This window comes from Lissotriton helveticus, chromosome 4_1 (genome assembly GCF_964261635.1).
Source record: "Lissotriton helveticus chromosome 4_1, aLisHel1.1, whole genome shotgun sequence".
Taxonomy (NCBI): Eukaryota; Metazoa; Chordata; class Amphibia; order Caudata; family Salamandridae; genus Lissotriton; species Lissotriton helveticus.
Genome location: NC_136063.1, coordinates 1,115,010,855 through 1,115,034,043, shown reverse-complemented (window position 1 = coordinate 1,115,034,043; position 23,189 = coordinate 1,115,010,855). Strand labels below are relative to the sequence as shown.

The following is a 23,189-nucleotide window of genomic DNA, read 5'->3' as shown; positions in this document are numbered from 1 at the left end:
GACTTGCAATATCTATATAATATACAGCAAGGGGTCCTTTATGCCTTATAATACATGGTCACACTCTAACCCTTCACACAAACCACTTTTGTTTCCTTGGTGTGGTGCTCTTTCATGTGAAAGAGATAGGATGTTTGTAAATATGAATAACACAATTATAAACTCTATAGAAAAATTAAATACATCAAAAGCACTTAGACATTTTTTGCAAAAACATTACAATTAGTTTAGGACGAGTCACATAAAAAAAATGCAGAAGCTCAGAATGTGTCGAAAATGCAGATTCTACTGCTCCTAAAGCGTGGAAAAAATAAAACCATTGCCATAAATATTGTCTTTCTGCTTATCACTGCTCATCTAGAAAAACAGAGCAAAAGGCAGAAAATCCAGGTTTCCATTATTTTTACATGCACCTTTAATTATTTTCTGTGTTTTGCTTTTTGCCTCAGCTGCTTGCTATGGCAGCAGGCACTGTGAATTCAGAATTTAACTGTAATCAGTTATTTCCTTACAGGTGACTAAGGATGTCACAAGTTGCCTTTAATAAGGAAATTAAAAGACAGGCTTTAATACATGGTTTGCAGCTCTTATGTATAATAAGGTTCTTAGTGCATTTGATTTCTCCAAAAACAAGTGCACAGATTGGTTCTACAGCACTACACAAATTATTGATGCTGGTACAGGTGTATTAAAGGATGACAAAATTTGACAAAAGGACGACATGATATAGGTGAAATGTTGTCTTCAAAGAGCCCATTGTCTAGTACAACTTTGCCCAGGCATGTTATTGGATATATAGCTGGACTGGTGTCATGTTCTTGGCCGGTCTGGCTATAGCGGGCACTGGGTGTTTTCTTTCCCGGTAGGTCGGAAGGGTGGGGGAAGGCTTTGGACCGGTTGGGGGGGGGGGGGTTGGGGTTTGCAGCAGTGCTGCAATATCGGTCCCCTGTAACAAAAGCGCAGCAGCAGTGTTCCCCCACCAGCCCCCCCCCGGGATAGTCCCCGTCATAATTGCCGGGGTAATTGCAGGGGCTGGTTTGCGTTCCCAGTCGAGCCTTCTTCAATGTATAGAGCAGGCAGTGATCTTCATTGATCAAGTGGTCACGCCAACAAACTAAAAATAAAAACTCATTTATAAAAGGACCCATCCCGAAAAGATTTCACGTCAATTGATTTTCATGTAAGGATCTAGGAAATTTGTGGTTTTAAAAAAAATACATTACATCTTATTTGAGGTGTACGCTTCAGTTGCACATAATTATCATTTCACTCAGTGGATTGAAAATGATTACAAAATATATATGCCCATTGTACCAGCAGCCATCTTGAGAACCGTTTACCTCCCTTAAGAATTGACAGTTAAAACACTTAAAGCCGGGGCAGCATTTTCCCTGAATTTCTAAGCTTTAATAATACTGCAGCATTCTACTATGACGAATGGAAGTCAAGTTCTGCAAAATGGCGACATCCACTCTCATATTGACATTATATCAGCATATCAAGCAATTTTTTTAATCAAAGCCTTATGATTTTCTTTTACTTAGCATGCCTCATACATTTATTTGGGACAAACTACCCTGCTCCAGGAAAAGTCATACATTGTTACTTCTCTATCCGCACTGGTTTCAATACCTTACATGAAAACATATATCCGAATAATACACAGGCTTGACAAGCAGTCACAAAATTATTTCGTTTAGGATGAACGCTTAGTGACAGTAGCTTTTTTTTGTTAAAGAAGATCAATTTGTAAAAGTATTTAAATGGGAAATACTTGTTGCGTCTCCTGTTTAGGCATGGAACTATGGAGAGGGCCAATATGTACCCATAAGGCCTATAAGGACGCGGATTCAAACGTCGTCATGTGAAATGGCTGCTTATCCTCAGCACATTTATGGAATGGAATCTTCCCTTCGGTTGCGATCCTTCTAGCTACAGACAATCTCCATGAAGCCTGGCTGTTTGAGTTGGTAATGATGAATGTAACTGATGAGTACTGTTCAATATAAATATTTGGAACTTCTGATTCACTGTTACGTTATGTTGTTACAGATGTGTAACTCAATCCTTCATGGTTCTCAAGGGCTGCTCCAGTGCATGTGGATCCTCGAACCACATGGAATTTATACACAGAGCTTTCTGTTCTTAGAGTCCCATTATCCCACTCTCAGTGCCCTCAGGAAAAGTAAGTATACTTTGAGCAGTTTGTGCACCTTGATATCATTCCTTGCAGACGCTAGCCACCAACCACTCCCAGTGTAGGATGATCAGATTTTAAGCATTTAAATCTAGGAGTGCCACTGATGTAAATGTAGGTATTATACAATTTGAGATCCCTAGCAGTAAAAGCACCAAAGGGAACAGGAAGCAAACAGGAACACGCTAACTTTCTGTAGTGTTCACTCCTAACCCTCCCACTAACCGTTCAGCAGCAAATTGGAGGTGGTTGGTGGAGTAAAGCTGGGAGGTGACAACCTTGTGATTTAACTGGGAGGGGAGAGGCAAAGGGTGGACGGTGTTACCATTACTAAGCCTGACATTGTAGGCAATCAGTTTCACTGAGAAGCTCTCATAATGGACAGGACTGAACCCCGCAAACAGTGTGCCGGAACGTGCCGGGGGAAGCCTCCTGAAGCCCATCTGGCCCTTCCCTCTGACCATTCTACAAACAGAGGTCAGGATCTTAAATTAGGTGGGCTTCATCATCAGAAACCTGTAAAACCAGGTCAGATTGGAGGCAATAGGAGATTTTGGCTTCTGAATAAGGCCCAAAAATGGACTTGCAGGGGCTAGTCTTGATATCATTAATACTTTTGTTTTCTTTCTTTTTAACAAGATCGGACACTTTCCTCGGACGTTTTTCACGTGTGTCTTGTTTGCCTTTTTGAAATTGTATAGCTTTCGCTAGGTAATAGACCTTGATGACATTGGGCCGGATTCACAAAGGTAAACTTAGACTTTTGCTTAAACTTAGACCAAACTTCTAAGTTTACGACTTTGGCAATCATAAAGGCCATTTATGAATAGTATCTTTTTGTCCGCACAGAGTGTGGCCATAACGATACTATTCGTAAATGCCCTTTGTGAATTTCCAAAGTCGTAAACTTAAACCAAACGTCTAAGTTTACCTTTGTGAATCAGTCCCATTGTATTTTATATCACCTATCTTATGTGAGAGAAATGTGGGTGCTTATGCTTCTAGACCTCACAGTCTATTTTCTAACTCCGATACTGCATATTAAAGAGTCAATGCAAGCATTTCAAATGTACATCCCCGTTTTGAATGGTAACTCTTTATAAAAGCTATGCTTCTGAAGTAGAGGATTATGTTTCAGAGGCTAACACTATCGTCTGAAAGACAACTATCATTGTATGTCAGAATACTTAGAACAAGCATTGGAAATGCAATAGGTCTCGCATTAGAAAAGTTGGAGTTATTGGTCTTGTAAATGACATATTTTATTTATTTGTTGGTTTTTAAAATTGCTAAATTGATGGCTTTGTCATTTACAATGCCAATAGTTATAACTTTCGCGAATGTGACACCTATAGCATTTGGAATGCAACATGTTTTGTATTTACGTCACTTAGATGGCAGCTCTGGTCGTTAGGCCACATCTCTAGAGAGCAGGAGAGTGCAGCAGGGGAGAGAAGCACAGCAATGCAATAGGTCTCGCATTAGGAAAGTTTGAGCTATTGGTATTGTAAAGGACACATTTTTTATTTATGTGCTTGTTTTGAAAATAGCGAAATTAATAGCTTTGTTATTTACAATGCCAATAGTTTTATCTTTCGCAAATGTGACACCTATTGTAACACAATATGTGTTGTGAGGGTGAGTGAGGGTGAGGGTAAGGGGTTGAGGGTGAGTGAGGGTGAGGGGTTGAGGGTGAGTGAGGGTGAGGGTGAGTGAGGGTGAGGGGTTGAGGGTGAGGGGTTGAGGGTGAGTGAGGGTGAGGGTGAGTGAGGGTGAGGGTGAGGGGTTGAGGGTGAGTGAGGGTGAGGGGTTGAGGGTGAGTGAGGGTGAGGGTGGGTGAGGGGTTGAGGGTGAGTGAGGGTGAGGGTGAGTGAGGGTGAGGGTGAGGGGTTGAGGGTGAGTGAGGGTGAGTGAGGGTGAGGGGTTGAGGGTGAGTGAGGTTGAGGGTGAGTGAGGGTGAGTGAGGGTGAGGGGTTGAGGGTGAGTGAGGGTGAGTGAGAGTGAGGGTGAGTGAGGGGTTGAGGGTGAGGGGTTGAGGGTGAGTGAGGGTGAGGGTGAGGGGTTGAGGGTGAGTGAGGGTGAGGGGTTGAGGGTGAGCGAGGGTGAGTGAGGGTGAGGGTGAGGGGTTGAGGGTGAGTGAGGGTGAGGGTGAGTGAGGGTGAGGGTGAGTGAGGGTGAGGGTGGGTGAGGGTGAGTGAGGGGTTGAGGGTGAGTGAGGGTGAGGGTGAGTGAGGGTGAGGGGTTGAGGGTGAGTGAGGGTGAGTGAGGGTGAGGGTGAGTGAGGGTGAGGGTGAGTGAGGGTGAGGGGTTGAGGGTGAGGGGTTGAGGGTGAGTGAGGGTGAGGGTGAGTGAGGGTGAGGGGTTGAGGGTGAGGGGTTGAGGGTGAGTGAGGGTGAGGGTGAGTGAGGGTGAGGGGTTGAGGGTGAGGGTGAGTGAGGGTGAATGGTTGAGGGTGAGTGAGGGTGAGGGTGAGTGAGGGTGAGGGTGGGTGAGGGTGAGGGGTTGAGGGTGAGTGAGGGTGAGTGAGAGTGAGGGTGAGTGAGGGGTTGAGGGTGAGGGGTTGAGGGTGAGTGAGGGTGAGGGGTTGAGGGTGAGTGAGGGTGAGGGGTTGAGGGCGAGTGAGGGTGAGGGTGGGTGAGGGTGAGTGAGGGTGAGGGGTTGAGGGTGAGTGAGGGTGAGTGAGGGTGAGGGTGAGTGAGGGTGAGGGAGGGTGAGGGAGGGTGAGGGTGAGGGTGAGGGAGGGTGAGGGGTTGAGGGTGAGTGAGGGTGAGGGGTTGAGGGTGAGTGAGGGTGAGTGAGGGTGAGGGGTTGAGGGTGAGTGAGGGTGAGGGTGAGTGAGGGAGAGTGAGGGTGAGGGGTTGAGGGTGAGTGAGGGTGAGGGTGAGGGGTTGAGGGTGAGTGAGGGTGAGGGGTTGAGGGTGAGTGAGGGTGAGGGTGAGTGAGGGTGAGTGAGGGTGAGGGTTTGAGGGTGAGTGAGGGTGAGGGTGAGTGAGGGTGAGGGTGAGTGAGGGTGAGTGAGGGTGAGGGTGAGTGAGGGTGAGTGAGGGTGAGGGTGAGTGAGGGTGAGTGAGGGTGAGGGTGAGTGAGGGTGAGGGTGAGTGAGGGTGAGGAGTTGAGGGTGAGTCAGGGTGAGGGTGAGTGAGGGTGAGTGAGGGTGAGGGGTTGAGGGTGAGTGAGGGTGAGGGGTTGAGGGTGAGTGAGGGTGAGGGGTTGAGGGTGAGGGGTTGAGGGTGAGGGGTTGAGGGTGAGGGGTTGAGGGTGAGTGAGGGTGAGGGTGAGTGAGGGTGAGGGGTTGAGGGTGAGTGAGGGTGAGGGGTTGAGGGTGAGTGAGGGTGAGGGGTTGAGGGTGAGTGAGGGTGAGTGAGGGTGAGGGGTTGAGGGTGAGTGAGGGTGAGGGTGAGTGAGGGTGAGGGGTTGAGGGTGAGTGAGGGTGAGTGAGAGTGAGGGTGAGTGAGGGGTTGAGGGTGAGGGGTTGAGGGTGAGTGAGGGTGAGGGTGAGTGAGGGTGAGGGGTTGAGGGTGAGTGAGGGTGAGGGTGGGTGTGGGTGAGTGAGGGTGAGGGGTGAGGGTTGAGGGTGAGTGAGGGTGAGGGGTTGAGGGTGAGTGAGGGTGAGGGTGAGGGTGGGTGAGGGTGAGTGAGGGTGAGGGTGAGTGAGGGTGAGGGTGAGTGAGGGTGAGGGTGAGTGAGGGTGAGTGAGGGTGAGTGAGGGTGAGTGAGGGTGAGTGAGGGTGAGTGACGGTGAGTGAGGGTGAGGGTGAGTGAGGGTGAGTGAGGGTGAGGGGTTGAGGGTGAGTGAGGGTGAGGGGTTGAGGGTGAGTGAGGGTGAGGGGTTGAGGGTGAGTGAGGGTGAGGGGTTGAGGGTGAGTGAGGGTGAGGGGTTGAGGGTGAGTGAGGGTGAGGGTGGGTGAGGGTGAGTGAGGGTGAGTGAGGGTGAGGGGTTGAGGGTGAGTGAGGGTGAGGGGTTGAGGGTGAGTGAGGGTGAGGGGTGGAGGGTGAGTGAGGGTGAGGGGTTGAGGGTGAGTGAGGGTGAGGGTGAGGGGTTGAGGGTGAGTGAGGGTGAGTGAGGGTGAGGGGGTGAGGGTGAGTGAGGGTGAGGGTGAGTGAGGGTGAGTGAGGGTGAGGGTGAGTGAGGGTGAGGGTGAGTGAGGGTGAGTGAGGGTGAGGGTGAGTGAGGGTGAGTGAGGGTGAGGGTGAGTGAGGGTGAGTGAGGGTGAGGGGTTGAGGGTGAGTGAGGGTGAGGGGTTGAGGGAGGGTGAGGGTGAGGGGTTGAGGGTGGGTGAGGGTGAGGGTGAGTGAGGGTGAGGGGTTGAGGGTGAGTGAGGGTGAGGGTGAGTGAGGGTGAGGGTGAGTGAGGGTGAGGGTGAGTGAGGGTGAGGGGTTGAGGGTGAGTGAGGGTGAGTGAGAGTGAGGGTGAGTGAGGGGTTGAGGGTGAGGGGTTGAGGGTGAGTGAGGGTGAGGGGTTGAGGGTGAGTGAGGGTGAGGGGTTGAGGGTGAGTGAGGGTGAGGGTGAGGGTGAGTGAGGGTGAGGGGTTGAGGGTGAGGGTGAGTGAGGGTGAGGGTGAGTGAGGGGTTGAGGGTGAGGGGTTGAGGGTGAGTGAGGGTGAGGGTGAGTGAGGGTGAGGGGTTGAGGGTGAGTGAGGGTGAGGGTGGGTGTGGGTGAGTGAGGGTGAGGGGTTGAGGGTGAGTGAGGGTGAGTGAGGGTGAGGGGTTGAGGGTGAGTGAGGGTGAGGGTGAGGGTGGGTGAGGGTGAGTGAGGGTGAGGGTGAGTGAGGGTGAGGGGTTGAGGGTGAGTGAGGGTGAGTGAGAGTGAGGGTGAGTGAGAGTGAGGGTGAGTGAGGGGTTGAGGGTGAGGGGTTGAGGGTGAGTGAGGGTGAGGGTGAGTGAGGGTGAGGGGTTGAGGGTGAGTGAGGGTGAGGGTGGGTGTGGGTGAGTGAGGGTGAGGGGTTGAGGGTGAGTGAGGGTGAGTGAGGGTGAGGGGTTGAGGGTGAGTGAGGGTGAGGGTGAGGGTGGGTGAGGGTGAGTGAGGGTGAGGGTGAGTGAGGGTGAGGGTGAGTGAGGGTGAGGGTGAGTGAGGGTGAGTGAGGGTGAGTGAGGGTGAGTGAGGGTGAGGGTGAGTGAGGGTGAGTGAGGGTGAGGGGTTGAGGGTGAGTGAGGGTGAGGGGTTGAGGGTGAGTGAGGGTGAGGGGTTGAGGGTGAGTGAGGGTGAGGGGTTGAGGGTGAGTGAGGGTGAGGGTGGGTGAGGGTGAGTGAGGGTGAGTGAGGGTGAGGGGTTGAGGGTGAGTGAGGGTGAGGGGTTGAGGGTGAGTGAGGGTGAGGGGTTGAGGGTGAGTGAGGGTGAGGGGTTGAGGGTGAGTGAGGGTGAGGGTGAGGGGTTGAGGGTGAGTGAGGGTGAGGGGGTGAGGGTGAGTGAGGGTGAGGGTGAGTGAGGGTGAGTGAGGGTGAGGGTGAGTGAGGGTGAGGGTGAGTGAGGGTGAGGGTGAGTGAGGGTGAGGGTGAGTGAGGGTGAGTGAGGGTGAGGGTGAGTGAGGGTGAGTGAGGGTGAGGGGTTGAGGGTGAGTGAGGGTGAGGGGTTGAGGAAGGGTGAGGGTGAGGGGTTGAGGGTGGGTGAGGGTGAGGGTGAGTGAGGGTGAGGGGTTGAGGGTGAGTGAGGGTGAGGGTGAGTGAGGGTGAGGGTGAGTGAGGGTGAGGGTGAGTGAGGGTGAGGGGTTGAGGGTGAGTGAGGGTGAGTGAGAGTGAGGGTGAGTGAGGGGTTGAGGGTGAGGGGTTGAGGGTGAGTGAGGGTGAGGGGTTGAGGGTGAGTGAGGGTGAGGGGTTGAGGGTGAGTGAGGGTGAGGGTGAGGGTGAGTGAGGGTGAGGGGTTGAGGGTGAGGGTGAGTGAGGGTGAGGGTGAATGAGGGTGAGGGTGAGTGAGGGTGAGTGAGGGTGAGTGAGGGTGAGGGTGAGTGAGGGTGAGGGTGAGTGAGGGTGAGGGGTTGAGGGTGAGTGAGGGTGAGGGTGAGTGAGGGTGAATGAGGGTGAGGGGTTGAGGGTGAGTGAGGGTGAGGGGTTGAGGGTGAGTGAGGGTGAGGGTGAGGGTGAGTGAGGGTGAGGGGTTGAGGGTGAGGGGTTGAGGGTGAGTGAGGGTGAGTGAGGGTGAGGGGTTGAGGGTGAGTGAGGGTGAGTGAGAGTGAGGGTGAGTGAGTGGTTGAGGGTGAGGGGTTGAGGGTGAGTGAGGGTGAGGGGTTGAGGGTGGGTGAGGGGTTGAGGGTCAGTGAGGGTGAGGGTGAGTGAGGGTGAGGGTGAGTGAGGGTGAGGGTGAGTGAGGGTGAGTGAGGGTGAGGGTGAATGAGGGTGAGGGTGAGTGAGTGTGAGTGAGGGTGAGGGTGAGTGAGGGTGAGTGAGGGTGAGGGTGAGTGAGGGTGAGGGTGAGTGAGGGTGAGGGGTTGAGGGTGAGTGAGGGTGAGGGTGAGTGAGGGTGAGTGAGGGTGAGGGGTTGAGGGTGGGTGAGGGGTTGAGGGTGGGTGAGGGTGAGGGTGAGTGAGGGTGAGGGGTTGAGGGTGAGGGGTTGAGGGTGAGTGAGGGTGAGGGGTTGAGGGTGAGTGAGGGTGAGGGGTTGAGGGTGAGTGAGGTAACCTGGCATGGTAACCTGAAAAAAATGTGGGTGTGAGCCATGTGAAGGGGTCTGCGGTGAGTGTGAGACCCGAAAAGGCAGAAGTCGGGAAGGAGAGGCTGCGGGTAAGGGTGTGCACGAAAGTGAATGTGCACAAATGGGGCCATGCGGTGGGCGACCAAAGCAGAAGCGGCTGGCAGAATAAGCGGGCCAAGGCCGAGAGTCCACTGGGTGCACGCGTCCTACCCGGAAATGACTGGGGGATAGGTGGGGAATGGCTTGGTAACCTGAAAAAAAGATGGGTGTGAACCATGTGAAGGGGTCTGCGGTGAGCGCGAGACCCGAAAAGGCAGAAGTGGGGAAGGAGAGGCTGCGGGTAAGGGTATGCACGAAAGTAAAATGTGCACAAATAGGGCCATGCGGTGGGCGAACAAAGCAGAAGCGTCTGGCAGGATGGTGGTGCCGGAATAAGCTGTGCACATGTCAGGCCATACTTCGAGTAACTTATAGAGATGCGGCTGACAGGATAGTAGGGTTGAGAGCAAAAGCGCCGAAGGGGCGCCTGTGTATATGCTGCTAATAATTAAAAAATGCATATGAGAACTGTATTATCGCAAATGATGGAAAAGATATCTCACCTGAAAGAAAAACAAGAAAGGAAACAAGACGGAGGGCATTGCTGTGGGGAGGGGGGGGAGGAGAAATGCACACGGCGGGCAGGGGAGGGGGCGGAGCGGGGAGAGCGGCATGAGGGTGTGAAGCAGCCGGGGCCTTTGAAGTGAAGTTAAGCTTCACTTCAAAGGTGTGGGAGGAGTGCGGCTGAGGGAACAGACGGCGATTTGGTGATGTGCACGCGCATTTTAGGTCAATGCGCTTGCGCATTGACCTAAAAGCCACGGGCACAGCACCAAATCGCCACAGTTAGGTAAACTTTGTTTAAAGCCCTATAGTCTCGGTTCTCTCAATGCGCATGCGCATTGATAGGTCACGAGACCTAAAAAGGGCATAAGGGGCAGGGTAGGGACACCCTGGCCCCATGCACTCATGTAGGGGACGCAGATAGCCCCACCATAAGTTAAAAACTAAATTGGTGCTACCAGTGAGGTACTGCAGTACTCCTGTATGAGCTGCTGAACAAGTGTTCACCCCATGGTACTGCACTACCATGCAAGCTTACAATGGGGTGGAAGCTTGCATGTCAGGCAATGTGGGAGTTCCGTGATACCCCAAAAAAATCTAAAAGAAAAAACAGAAGGGGAAAATGCAAGTTAGGCATCTGGGTGAGTTTGCAACCCATGGGGGTAACATCAGAGCCCGGTTTGAGAAGGCCAGACTCTGCGGTCAAACCCAGCTCCACATGGTTGAAGGGTTTAATTTGCTGCAGAACCAAATTTATGACCCCACCACAATGGGCACTGAAACGTCATTTGCACTTTGTAAAACCTGGATGGGCGAAATAGACACATAGATGCGGGAGAGTGCTTTAGGAAGCGGCCCATGCGGGTCTTTTCCTTAAAAAGTACATCTCCTTCTATACGTATCTTGGTATCTCACACACTAACCTAACCTGCAAAGGATGAATCTGTCAGCTGTGAGAAAAAAAAGCTGTCCCTCCATACCAAACCTTTGAGAAATGTTCTTACAATTACACAAAACTTTTTAAATGATGTCATTCGACCAGCATTGGAGAAACATGCCTTAATCATGTCAAAGACCGATCAACAGGTCCCTATGGCTGTGGTTCCATTACACACAATCCCTTGTCTCTTGACTACATGCAGACCCTGAGGGTTCCTATCAAGAATTCCACCAGACACCAGGCTGCTGACCTCCACCACAAAACTTTCCTTTCCTTCAGGTGCAATCTATGTGATCAATTAGGGTGTGATGCAGAAGTGGGTAGAGGGATCTACTGGCCCAAAGGACGACCATATCCCACAATTATAAAGAGACAGAAAAATTGATGCAGCAAGATCAAGAAGATCTATCATCTGGTGGCTCTCTTTTCCAGAATCTGGGAACCTGGTAAGCAACGGCAGGACAAACATTTATACACAAAGGCGGAAAGGATACAAGAAATCTCAACAATGACACTACAGTCAAAGCACCCTTTGAAACATTACTTTCTACTCGTAACTTTTATAACTTATATAGTATCTGTTACTCGCTCCACTCCAATGGCTAGCAAGGTAAGAAAAGTCGGACGAATAGATACAGATGCCGCAGATATGCAAAAAAAACCTTATTGGATAAAGGCTGTTGACTAACATAAATGGACACTTTTAAAGTAATCACAGAGAGACCATGTCGCCTCCCCTCTGTGAATAATCTATGAACAAGAGCAAGGCAATGTAACATCCAAGGCCAAAATTCCAGCAGTCCTCATTACCCAATATGAAAATGTCTGACTTGAGTTGCCATTCAGTATTTGTTTTTTGCTGAAGAAAAGTCATTCTGGTCAAATTAGAAGTAATAGTACACAGACTTCGATTTATGAAGATCTGGCTCTTTCATAAAGTTAGGCAAGGCAGTATATATAGTGCCACCTAGTGATGGTGTTAAATTATAATAAAAGGCCGAACATTGTCTCTTTTCAGTATATGCAGGGCTTTAAGTGGGCCGGGTCTCACCGGTGCTGAGCACCATCAGTTTTTAAAAGGGGGCCTCGAAACAGGTCCCTATCGGCTCTGTTTTGTGCCGGCACAGGCGGTCCGTGTTTTTTCCAGACTGCAGTGACAGCGGCACATCGATGTGAGCTGCTCACACTGTTCACTTCTCACTAGTTGAGAAGTTACGGCATGACGTCATGCCAGGTGAGCGTTGTAGGGGAAGGGAAATCCTTTAATGCAAGTCATTTTCTCTTTAGATTTCCCTTCTCTTTTTGACACTCAGGAGCAGCAACATTGTCGTAGTGTCACCAGGCCTTTAAATGGAAGCTTTTTCAATATTATATACAAGCCATAGTTGCTGCCTATTTATCATATGCAACTAAAAACCACTGACAAAGCCAATAGTCCTGACTTTCTATAGGTATGATGTTACTTGTTGTTTCATATATCTGGATGTAATGACAGAAACAGCATAATACAAGCCAGGCGGTACACTAGCCTAGGCACAGATTTTCAGCTTATGTCTTGTTAAGCCATGCCCTTAATTACATTAGCCACACACCTTTGAGAGACCCCCCCCCCAGTTTTTTCATCGCACTTAAAGCCGTGAATATATGGGCACCGCACAACAAGTAAAAATCTTGACTTCAGTCCATTTCTTAGGCAGAGCAATCAACAGAATGCTTAGCCTAACTTTGGTAAATATGTATTTTCCAACTTGAGCTCTTCTCCAAAGGCAAGAATTACCTGTGCTTTTCAGTTTTTCTATAGAAAATCCAATTTTCGCAGAAATCAAAAGCCATGAAAAGTTTTAACAAGCATTAGCAAAGCCAATAGGTTTCACCTTTGTAAGAGCTATCGGCTTTGCAAATGTGTTTTAGCCACAATGTACACCAGCCTGGGTGCTGTTCAGCATCGCTAAAAGTTTGTGGAGTACAGAAGAGTGGAGTGGTGGAGAGTGGAGTATAGAAACATATAATGGAGTGGTGCAGTGTGGAGAGGTGTGGAGTGTCGCGGAGTGTTGTACAGTGGCATGCAATGTCGTAGAGTGGAGTGTTGAAAAATGGAGTGTTATAGAGTGTAGTGTCTTGGATTAAAGTTGAGTGTTGTGGAGTAGAGTGGAGTAGTGTAGGGGTGGAATAGAATGTAGTGATGTAGAGTGGAGAGGAGCAGAGTAGAGGGGCATAGAGTGGAGGGGCATAGAGGGGAATGGAGTGTCGTAGAGTTGAGTGTCATAGAGTTGAGTGTCATAGAGTGGAGTGCCCAGGAGTTGAGTGGTACAGAGTGGCATAGAGTGGAGTAAAGAGTCGTAGAGTGGGGTGCCATGGAGTGGAGGACCACAGAGTGGAGTGGCGTGGTACAGAGTGTCATAAGGGGAATGGCATAGAGTGTAGTAGAGTGGGGTCTGTAGAATGGAGTTGTATAGACTGCAGTGCTGTAGTGTCACAGAGTGGAGTGGCATAGATGGGAGTTCAGTGGCCTACAGTGAAGTGTCAGAGTGGAGTGGCGTCGAGAGGAGATGAGTGTCATAGAGTGAAGTGGCATAGAGTGGAGTACAGTGTCATGCAGTGGAGTGCTGTGGAGTGAAGTGTCGTAGAGTGGAGGGGGTTGAGTGGAAAAAAGTAGACTGGAGTGTTGTAGAGTGGAGGGGCTTAGAGCGGTGTACAGTGAAGAGGCATAGAATGGCATAGCATAGAGTAGAGTATCGTAGAGTGGAGTGTAGTGGATGTCGTTGAGTGGAATAGAGTGGTGTACCTCAGAGTGGGTTTACGTGTCAGAGTGGAGAGGCATAGTGCGTAGAGTGTCAGAGTAAAGCATTGTTGAGTGGAGTGAAGGTAGAGTGCAGTGGTGTGGAGTGTCATAGAACAGAGTGGCATGGAGTGTCGTAGAGTGGAACGGTGTAGAGTGGAGTGACGTAGAGTGGAATAGAGTGGCACAGAGAAACGTAGAGTTGATTGGCATGGAGTAGAGGAAAGTGGAGTGGCATGGTGGAGAGTGGAGTGCTGTAGAGTGGATGAGAGCGTTGTAGAGTTTTGAGTGAGAGTGGAGGGTTGTAGAGTGTTGTGGAGTAGAGTGATGTAGATTGAAGGGGCACAGAGTGGTGTAGCATACAGCAGAGTAAAGTGTTGTAGAGTGAGTAGAGTGAAGTGAAGGAGAGTAGAGTGGCATGGCATAGAGTGGCGCAAAGTGTCAGAGTGGAGTGGCATAGCAAGGAGCATCATAGAGTGGAGTATTGTAGAGTACAGTGGCGTAGAGTGGAGAGGCATAGAGCGTTGTACAGTGGAGTGGAGCGTCGTAGAGTGGAGAAGAGTGGAATGCATTAGAGTGTCCTAGAGTGGAGTGGCCTAGAGTGGGGCAGAGTGGCCAAGAGTGAAGTGGCATAGAATGACGTAGAGTGCAGTGTCATAGCGTGGAGTGAAGTGGAGTTTTGTAGAGTAGAGGATAGTAGAGAGGCGAGGCGCAGAGTGGACTGGAGTGAAGTAGAGTGGCATAGAGTGGAGTGGTGTTGAGCTGGGTAGAGTGGTGTAGATTGGAGTGTAGTAGAGTGGCATAGAGTGGAGGAGCATAGAGTAGCGTGGCATAGAGTGGAGTAGTGTAGCATAGAGTAGAGTGGCCGTAGATTGGCATAGAGTAGAATTGCATGGAGTAGAGTGTTGTAGAGTGGAGTGGTGTTGAGCGGAGTAGAGTGGCATAGAGTGGAGTGGAGTAGAGTGGCATAAATTGGAGTGGCATAGAGTGGAGTAGAGTGTCCCAGAGTGGGGTGACATTGAGCAGAGCAGAGTGGCTTATAGTGCAGAGGAGTGGAGTGGCATAGAGTGGCGTAGAGTGGAGTAGAGTAGCATAGAGTAGAGTGGTGTAGAGTGGCATAGAGTTGAGTTACGTTGAGTAGAGTGTGGTAGAGTTGAGTGGAGTAAAGTGGCGTGAAGTGGCACAGAGCGGAGTAGAGCAGCGTAGAGTTAAGAGGCAAAGGTTAGAGTGGTGTAGAGTGGAGTAGAGTAGAGTGGCGTGGAGCAGAGTGTCAGAGAGCGGAGTTAAGTGTTGTAGAGTGTCGTGTCCTAGAGTGGAGTGGCATAGCATAGAGGGGAGTAATGTGTCATGGAGCAGAGTGTTGAAGAGTGGACTGGGATGGAGTAGATTATCATAGAGCGTAGTGGAGTATGCATGCTGTGGCAGCGCACTGCTACTGTAGGCAACACATTTTCAATTGAAATGATCATTACATTTGCACAGACATACAGTATTACTGATAAAACTATACAGTGCACAAACGATGTGTTGCTTATCTCATTAAAATATGTGTCTTCCCAACACCAAAATTTCAAGAATATGTGTGTCATTTGTGCTTTTCTAATTCCAATATATTCTGAAATATTTGCATAGTTAATTTACAGACATTTAAATGTTGTTCTGTGCTAAAACAAACAACATTCTACAGCCATTCTTCTCACATGGGCAGCCAGCAGGATTGCCATATAAAACCTCTCCCTTTGGAGTCAGAGAAAGTAAAGTGAACACCAAGCTCCATCAGAAGACATAGCCTGACATTTGACCTCTGTCTTTGAATGCACAGCAAATGTGACAAGATAAGAATACAATGTAAAGGCCTATTTACAAAAGCAAGCACTCATGGAAGAATACAAGGAGCGAAGGTGACCAGGCTATACTCCACGGGAGAGATAAAGAAATGCTTAACACCCTAAAACAAATAAAGCCAGCAAATAGAGAGCAAGCAAATATGAGATACAAACCATAAAACCGATGGAAAGCAAAGGATTAATAGATTCCCAGGAAACCTTTAAAAATGCCCCTAAAATGTCTTTCCAAACCAGACAGCTGTACTGTCTGCTAGGCTTCAACCTAAAAATGAGCCCCTTAGTTTGAATACAATCCCCTAAATTTTTTCAATTAATGGAAAAATGTAATCCATGGTTTAGGATTAACCTAGGTTTTATTCTTCCGGTGACTCAGTCTTCCCCCATGGGCACAAAAAGTACAGCATTATAGAAAGGAATCTTTTGGAGGTCACAGATCACTTCACTTTTGCCTCTATTACTTTGTCTTCTAAAGCTCTGCCTGTAAAACTTCACATAGCAGAGTGTGAAAGTCACTCTGTCTGGGGAGTAATTTGATCTTGTGGGCTCAGAGTCATGACTCTTCAGTTTCAGTCATCTGTCTCCAGCCAGCTCTATGTTTGACCTTGGACAAGTTGATCTACCACACTGTGCCTCTGTATTCCCAAGGTGGATGGATGGAAACCACACAGCTCACTCTCCTCTCACCCCTACTTCCGAGGCAGTCATGCCTTCTACTGTAAGGGAATCAAGCTGTGTGTACGTCAGCGGTGCCACGCTTGCAAAACTCTTTGAGGTTCTGCTTTCGCTGAGAGTGATATACACCAAGGAGTACACACTGAGAGTAAGGTTACTGGGCTGCACATTCATTCTCGCTGTTAAAATGCAATATAAACATAAAACTGGTTTGACAGGGCCTCAGCCTCTGCAACCAATCACCTCCTGCATTATTACAAGCCTCTGACCACCTCTCCACAAGCAGAGTAACCTTTCCATTTGACCACTGCGCTACCCTAGCGGACAGGAATCAATGACTCAACGGGTTAAACAGCCCCACCCGATATATGTGATAATCTGTAAATCACGGTTTCAAATCCCAGCGAAACCAACAAGGCCCTCCATCCCCCCTGCGGTCAGGAAATTGAGTACTCTTAAATTGTTCAATAGTAACATCTGTGCTTGGAAAGAGCTATAAAAAAACAAGTCAGGGCCTGAGTCTCAAAGATAACTTACACGTTTCCGCAACTTTACACTTTTCAGTAAATGTACTACTTTTTGGTATTCAAAATCTCTGAGTTTAAGTTGCTGCTAAAAAAACAGTACTAACTACAGCACTACATATGGCCAACCACTGGTACAGCTAAACACCCTCTATAGGAAATAATGAAGGCTGCAGTACCACTGGTTGGCCATCTGTAGTGCTGGACTTACTACAAAAGTGTAAGTCACTAAAAAGGTCTAAGATACTACAAAACTGCAGTTTGTGAATACCGCAAAGTAGCAAACGTACTGAAAAGTGTAAACTTAGAAAGTGCAGTTTGTGAATTGGGCCCTTACTGTCATCATCACTTACTACTTCTGCTACTTTTAGATGCTGTTCAAACTTTGTTGGGAGATTCATTTTCCAAGCTTTGCTATGGAAAGATCCCAGTTCAGATGAATCTATGTGTCCTTGTGTTTCCCAATGAGGTATGCCTACAACAAAAGGAAAAAAAACCTAGGCTCTCTTGAGACGTCTAAACCTTTTCCCAGGAATGCCATATGAATTCAGGTAAAACCAGCCACTTTTCAATGTTGCTCTTTTGTTGAGTCCTTCCCCCCATTAAAGAGGAGAATATTTCTGAAGTTAATTTGCAATGTTCAGCATATACCGTGTTGGACTGGCCTTTCGGGTCTACCTTGAAAGGGTCAGTGTGTGAGCTGTGTTTTCTTGCCCCCTTCTTCGCTCATGGGACCAAAAAAATGACCAACACACTGGCCCTTTCAAGCAGACCCGCCTGAAACATAGCCTGGTAGCGATGCCCTATGGGCCAGCCCTGCACTGATATTAAAGCAAAGCAATATCTCCACTGTGCCTGATTTACTAACCGCATGTAGAATCTATACTTCAAGTTTAAGATTCAGACTGTAAATATAAGTAGCTGTGTTAATTTCAAATATTCAGTGATTAGAGGTACATGTATATAGCTACCACACTAGCTAGGGAAACAAAGACATGCAACACAAGGAAATTTTATCAAAAATGTTATTATTTGTTGTAAAATCATAAGGGTTCTTGATCAGTCATGAGACTTAGACAGACAAAATAAATCTGATGTACAAGGAATACAGCCGTCTTTCCTGTAGTACAAAAGACAAAATCCAAACTGTTACATACAGAAACAATGACTACTACTACAATAGAGGTAAGTCACTGATGGCAAGATGTCGATAGCACAGAAATGGATGTGTAGGTCGACGTTTCGGTCTTATCGAGTCAATTCACAAGACCATCATCAGGACGGATGATTACACATGTAATGATGACCCTTGGGGAGAGAACTTTATGTAACCAGCTCAGAGGTGAAGTGATTTCTTTAGGGTCTGGTTCTTACTGGAGAAGTCCGCTGGGCACTTCGTTATTTAGTCGATGTGTCTTTGATCACAAATCTTCTCTTGAAAAATCTCTGCTAATTTTTTTCATTCGGTTGTCGAAATCGCATTAAGGGGAAGCATCCACCGGCAAAGTCACGGCAGGGAACTCCAGGGAACTTAATGCGATTTCGACAACCGAATGAAAAAAATTAGCAATCTCTATTATACATATAATTTGCCCAAGCCCGCGAGGGTATATTGGGTTACCCACCCTCTTTTTTCACTTGATTTACTAACCAGCATATAATTCTCATTTGAGGACGGCAGGGTACCTTGCAGAAGGCAATGGCTGCAGTGGTGCTGCAAGGGTGATACGGGTCCTAAAGCAAACAAGGATAGCGCCCCCGCTTCCTGTCTAGGTAGCAAAGGACAGCCGTCAGCGGGGTGTGGTGGCCTCTCACAATCTTGGCTTCCAGTGCCACAGGTTCAGTCTTGAATGGCTGCGAGGATGATAGCAAAGTACCAAAGGCATGTTCAGGGAGTCCCGGGTAGAGAGGTTTGCACTACACAATGAAATTCAGTTCCTCTTCTATGCACTCTATTTTGAAACGTTTTCCCACTTTCAGTTCTGTCCCTTAAATGTCGATTTCCGAATATACACGTTTTTCGGGGGGAAATGGATTAGAAACCAAAGTGGGTGTTGAAATGCTTGAGTGTCCACCTTATTTTTATTAAACATATGACAGCCCTCTGATAGGTAGATTTAATAAGAACAGTTACGTTTCAGAGAATTGTTTCTCCCTGTTCCCTAGCAGGCTTAACTGGTATCTTAGTAATAATTAAGATAATTAAAATAAAAATAATTTTTAGCGCCTTGATGCCCTTGGGCTAAGTCCGCGCTTTATAAGATCAAGTTTCATTCATTTCATTTCATCCACTACCGTTCCATAGAACCATTGGTTTTGTTTCCGGGCTCTAATAACAGTTGGAAATGACTACCCAACTCCATTGTACTCGTTTTCCCAACCTGAGAAGGATGAAAGTCGGACCACCCACTGGTCCCTATTTTACCCAGCGATCATAGGTTGCACACAAATCTCCGCCATGGATACATTAAACCATGGAGCGTTCTTATTGGTTCCATCTGCCGAACCGCTGACCTAAAGGAATCGTCTGGAGCCTTACATCTGCTTGCCCTGTCCAGTTATAAAGAACTTTTAAATTAATTTAGCACCGCCACCTTCTCTTAGAACAACTACGACCAATTCAGAATTCCCCATAAAAACTCTTATGAAACATGCACACATTTTTTTTCAATTTGGGACTAACCATGGACGTTCCTGTCTTGTGAAAAACTAACCCTGCTTTCACAGGTAAGAAAAGATGTAATCCTACAATTGCATTTGTTTTCAATTGTGATGTTGTTTCTTTGTAAACATTCCATATTTCGTCTTCCCCTGAAGACTGCTTTTCCACAAACATTTTTTCTGACTCCCCCTAGAGCTATCCGTGAACGTGTTGCATTATTTTTGTAGTATTGCTTAAAAACTTAGGGGCATATTACCAACAAGAAGCGGAAAATATCGCTAAATGCGCTTAGCGACTTTTTTTTTATCGCTGCCTATCGCTGGATATTTTAGCGGAGAAAACATGCTATAAGCAACGTTTTTCTCCATTGCGCTAAAATATCCAGCGATAGCGGCGTAATGCGAGAATATCGCTGAGAATATAGCGATATTCTCGCATTAGCGACGAAATGCTCTTAGCCATGTTATCCACCTCCCATTGGATAACATGGCTAAGAACTGGTCAGAGCAGGCGTTAGTTTTTGGCGATAGCGGGAATATTTCCATCGCTACGCCAGCCTTGTGAATAGGCGATAGCGACGTTATCGACTGCTTTCAGTTGCTAACGGGTTGGGTACGCCCACTTTGCATGTCATTAGCGATAAATATCGCTAACATGCAAAGCGGGCCCCAAACCGCTCGCTATCGCCTTCAAACTGTCGCTAACTGCTGTTAGCGACAGCTTGATAATAGGGCGATAGAATTTTCACCGCTTAGCGGACGAAAACGGCCGATAAACCGGAGAAAAGTGCCTATCGCCCCCCTTGATAATATGCCCCTAAGTGTGAGACTGTTCACGGCGACGGAATGTAAACTATCGCTGCTGCCTCGGGACCAGTCACTTCCCTGTAAAGGAGAGGTGGTAAAAGTGACGGATGACCCCCAGTCAGACAGATAAATAGACGTGTAACACTCTAACGCAAACGGCCTATCAAGGCTAATCTGTTTGATGTTCATCTCACTCACATTAAACAAGATAAATTCTTTTACCATGAGTGTAGGCTTGACAGGCTCGTTTACTAGCACCCACCGACCCTCCCTGCTGTTGATATATCATTTCCTGCCTCCAGGGTTCAGTGCGCCGACATTTTCAGAGCACTTACAAGGCGATCTGAAAGCTATGAATGGACGCGGTTTGAAAGGGCCTGTCGGTAGATGTCGTTGACAAGGTGACGCAGTCGTGTTCGAGAAGTTACCGAAACCTCTGATCACGTGATCAACAATGGCGCAGTTTTAAAAGCAGCTAACGTTCGCCTTGCTCTGCAGGGTGAATATTGCAAGGCAGTCTGCTTTCCTCACGTGTTAAAGCGTCAGTGGCTATTTCCATGGGGGGATTAGTGAAACACATGGAAGGAATTAGCTCGTCCACGTTTTCTCCACAATATATCAAAGCCCTCTATAAACCTCCAGAGAGGGGTTTGAATGATTCATTGGTGCGGTGCCCTGCTTCCTGCTCTATGGACCACAGTGTTACAGTGCACGTGCACCAGCAGAGCCACTCGCCAAACTATCATTTTATGTACTGATTCTGGTCGGCTAGCTGTCACAGTCACACATTTTCAACACAAATATGTCAAAGTCAGCGGCAGTCCATGCAGAGAGCCTGCACCTTGCCTGATTTCCACAGGCCTTCTGCGGGGCACTCTCACTGAATGCTCCACCTCGGGGACACTCAGTTAGCGACTCTTGGATGCAGTCTTTCCTCGTGCATCTACATGGGAATGGCACAGGGGCAAAGGCATTGCCACAATAGCGTCGTGCTAATCCACCAAGGAAATGAAGCTACCTCCCCTTTCCATTGCATTGATCCTAAATTTGCAAGATGCATACTGTAGAAGGGACTGGATAAAGCTTGGCAGCCCACTTCCGTAATCAGTGCTAAAATGGCCTACAGGGCAATCTATCAGTGCCTTTCGGGTCCAAATGTTTTCTCATTTTGCGGCTGCGTGTAGGCCGGTTTTGTCAACGGGGGCCATATTTGTGGCTGTACGTGGTCTAGGATGCGGTATGATAGGTAGCCTTGGGCCACAGATGCAGCACAGGGTAGGGGGGTCTCAGTTGCTGTGGACGGAGCTGCGTCATCTCCTATCATATGTGCTGCAGCAGGTGGTGCACTTCCATTTTGAAAATAAATCACCTCCCACCTGATCAATGGCAGCCAGTGTACATGTAGCTTCCCAAAGATGACTACTCTGCAGCCCTAGCCTTCCTCTTGCCACATGCTTAAGTTTGCTACCAATGAATGCCCTTTGCCAACCTCCCATAGAAACACTTGTGGTGGCTAATTGGCTGAGTAGGGTGTTCAAGCCTTTGGTGTGGAGTCACATACACATAAGAGGCATACCAGGGAAGCCACAGTGGGGGCTGGACAACTGTGACCCCTTTTTTTTACTTCCCAGTTTGCAAAAGCGGGGGGCAGTTTTATTTAGCTGCTCATGATGTTTTTCTGTCTCAGTCTGACCCTGTCCGTAAGAATAAAATGAACCCACAGCGAAATGGTCTGGGTCTCTTTGACGACATGGCCAAAAGGTATCTAAGAATAAGAGCCTCATAAGCGGTGAAAATGTGGCGTGATCAGAGAAGAAACTTGCAGAACTGGGGCCGTATTACACAAAGTTCAATGAGGGCACAATGGGCGTTTGGTCCTGTGGCACTTTGGTATTACAGAAGGGGCCGCAGACACTTGTGCGGCCTCTTCTGAAATGCCGACTGCGGGGCGCACATAAAGCGCCAGTCCTATCTGCAGGGGGCGTTCCCTCATTTGCATGCGGGCATGCCCCATGCAAATGAGGGAATTCCCGTGCCGTATTACAGACGTGGGCACAGAAGCCCTCAGGAGGCACACTGAGAGTGCACCATCTAAAAGGTGGCGGACTGTCAGTGCACCCCCTGGGCACTCTCTGTAATATCCCATGGACCTCCCGGACATACCCTTTGCAGATGGGTGCAGTCACTGACTGCACCCACCTGCAAGGGGATCTTTAATCCCCCTTCAAAGTGCCTGCACTGTGACAACACGGAGCAGCTGTAAAGCAGCCATTCTGTTTTTCACTTGAATGGGCTGCCCCCAGGGCAGCACGAGTTCGTTGCTGCCCTGGGGAAAGCGCATTCACCGTAATAGGGCGCATTTTTAAAGATGCGTCCGGCGCAAACAGTGAAAATGCACCTCGTCTGTAACGTCATATGTGGCCTGTTTTATCACAATAGGATTGGAGCTAATGCAAATACCTGATTTATTGCATCATACATTACTTTTGTTATGTTACAGTGATTTCATATTGCCATTAGTATGTTTACATAAAATGTTTTACACTAATAGAACGGGTGAGAAAACAGCCACAAACCATGTGCACATAAAAATGAAGGATTTTGTTTCATTGCCAAGCCAGCCCACCACTGTAACATTGCGTACAGTGTACATGATAAACCCATTTAATGCCACAGAACTGTGAGAAAGCCTGAGAATGCGATCATGTCAGCATTCATTGCAGCTTCTAGCCCTTTCTTACCAACTTACAGTTACCAGAGGAATGCTGGTATCAGAGAGCACACTTAACCTTTACAAGTGACACACAGACTCTATTAACTTCGCAGCTTTCCAGAGGCAGAGCTAATCTGCCAAATTTCAGCAGATCAGCATGAGGGGAGCTCTCTGGCTTTGGCGCTTCTGAGACTACCCAGGAGAGGAATTAATGCTAATTAAAACCTGTGAAGCAAAATTCCAAATCCATGTGCTCAGGTAATGTAGAAACAGAGACCTCCCACGGCACACATCAAATGCAAAATGGTAGAAGGCTTCCAATAGGTCCTTGCTCGCCCGCAAGCCAAGATCCTAGCACAGCCTAAGAACAAAAGCAGACTCTTCAAAGAAAGCAAAGGCGAGTGGATAAGGAGGTTAAATCATGGGGTGAAAACTCAGACGTCCTTGATTAGTGTCAAATGTGGGGGAAAAAAAATTCATAACAGTCCCACGCAGTGTTTGGCACCTTCAAAGGGGTTCATGCATCATGCATCTATATTGGGCAACGTAACATTACTCCAGCCCATAGATTTTGTTACTAAGTTTCACCTTCTTGTTAGAGGCTTATCAAATGCTGTTTCAAAAGTATGATGGAATACGTATTACAGCCAGTCAACTAACATCAAATCCTACCACTTGGCACAAGCCAATAAAGAACACTGATAGAATGAATTCATTCTGTTGAAATCGCTTTCAAATAGTATTTCCGTAGAAGAATTTGGAGGACTGCTAACAATGGCATTTTGGATTATGTAAAGTAGCATTCTTTTAGTACTCTTTTA

At 48.0% G+C, this 23,189-nt stretch overlaps 1 protein-coding gene across 8 annotated transcripts in view; it reads right to left on the bottom strand.

Annotated features, from left to right (window-relative positions):
* The window catches only part of FHOD3 (formin homology 2 domain containing 3), a 1,303,582-nt gene that overhangs the window by 728,281 nt on the left and 552,112 nt on the right, over nt 1-23,189 (bottom strand). The window lies entirely within an intron of this gene.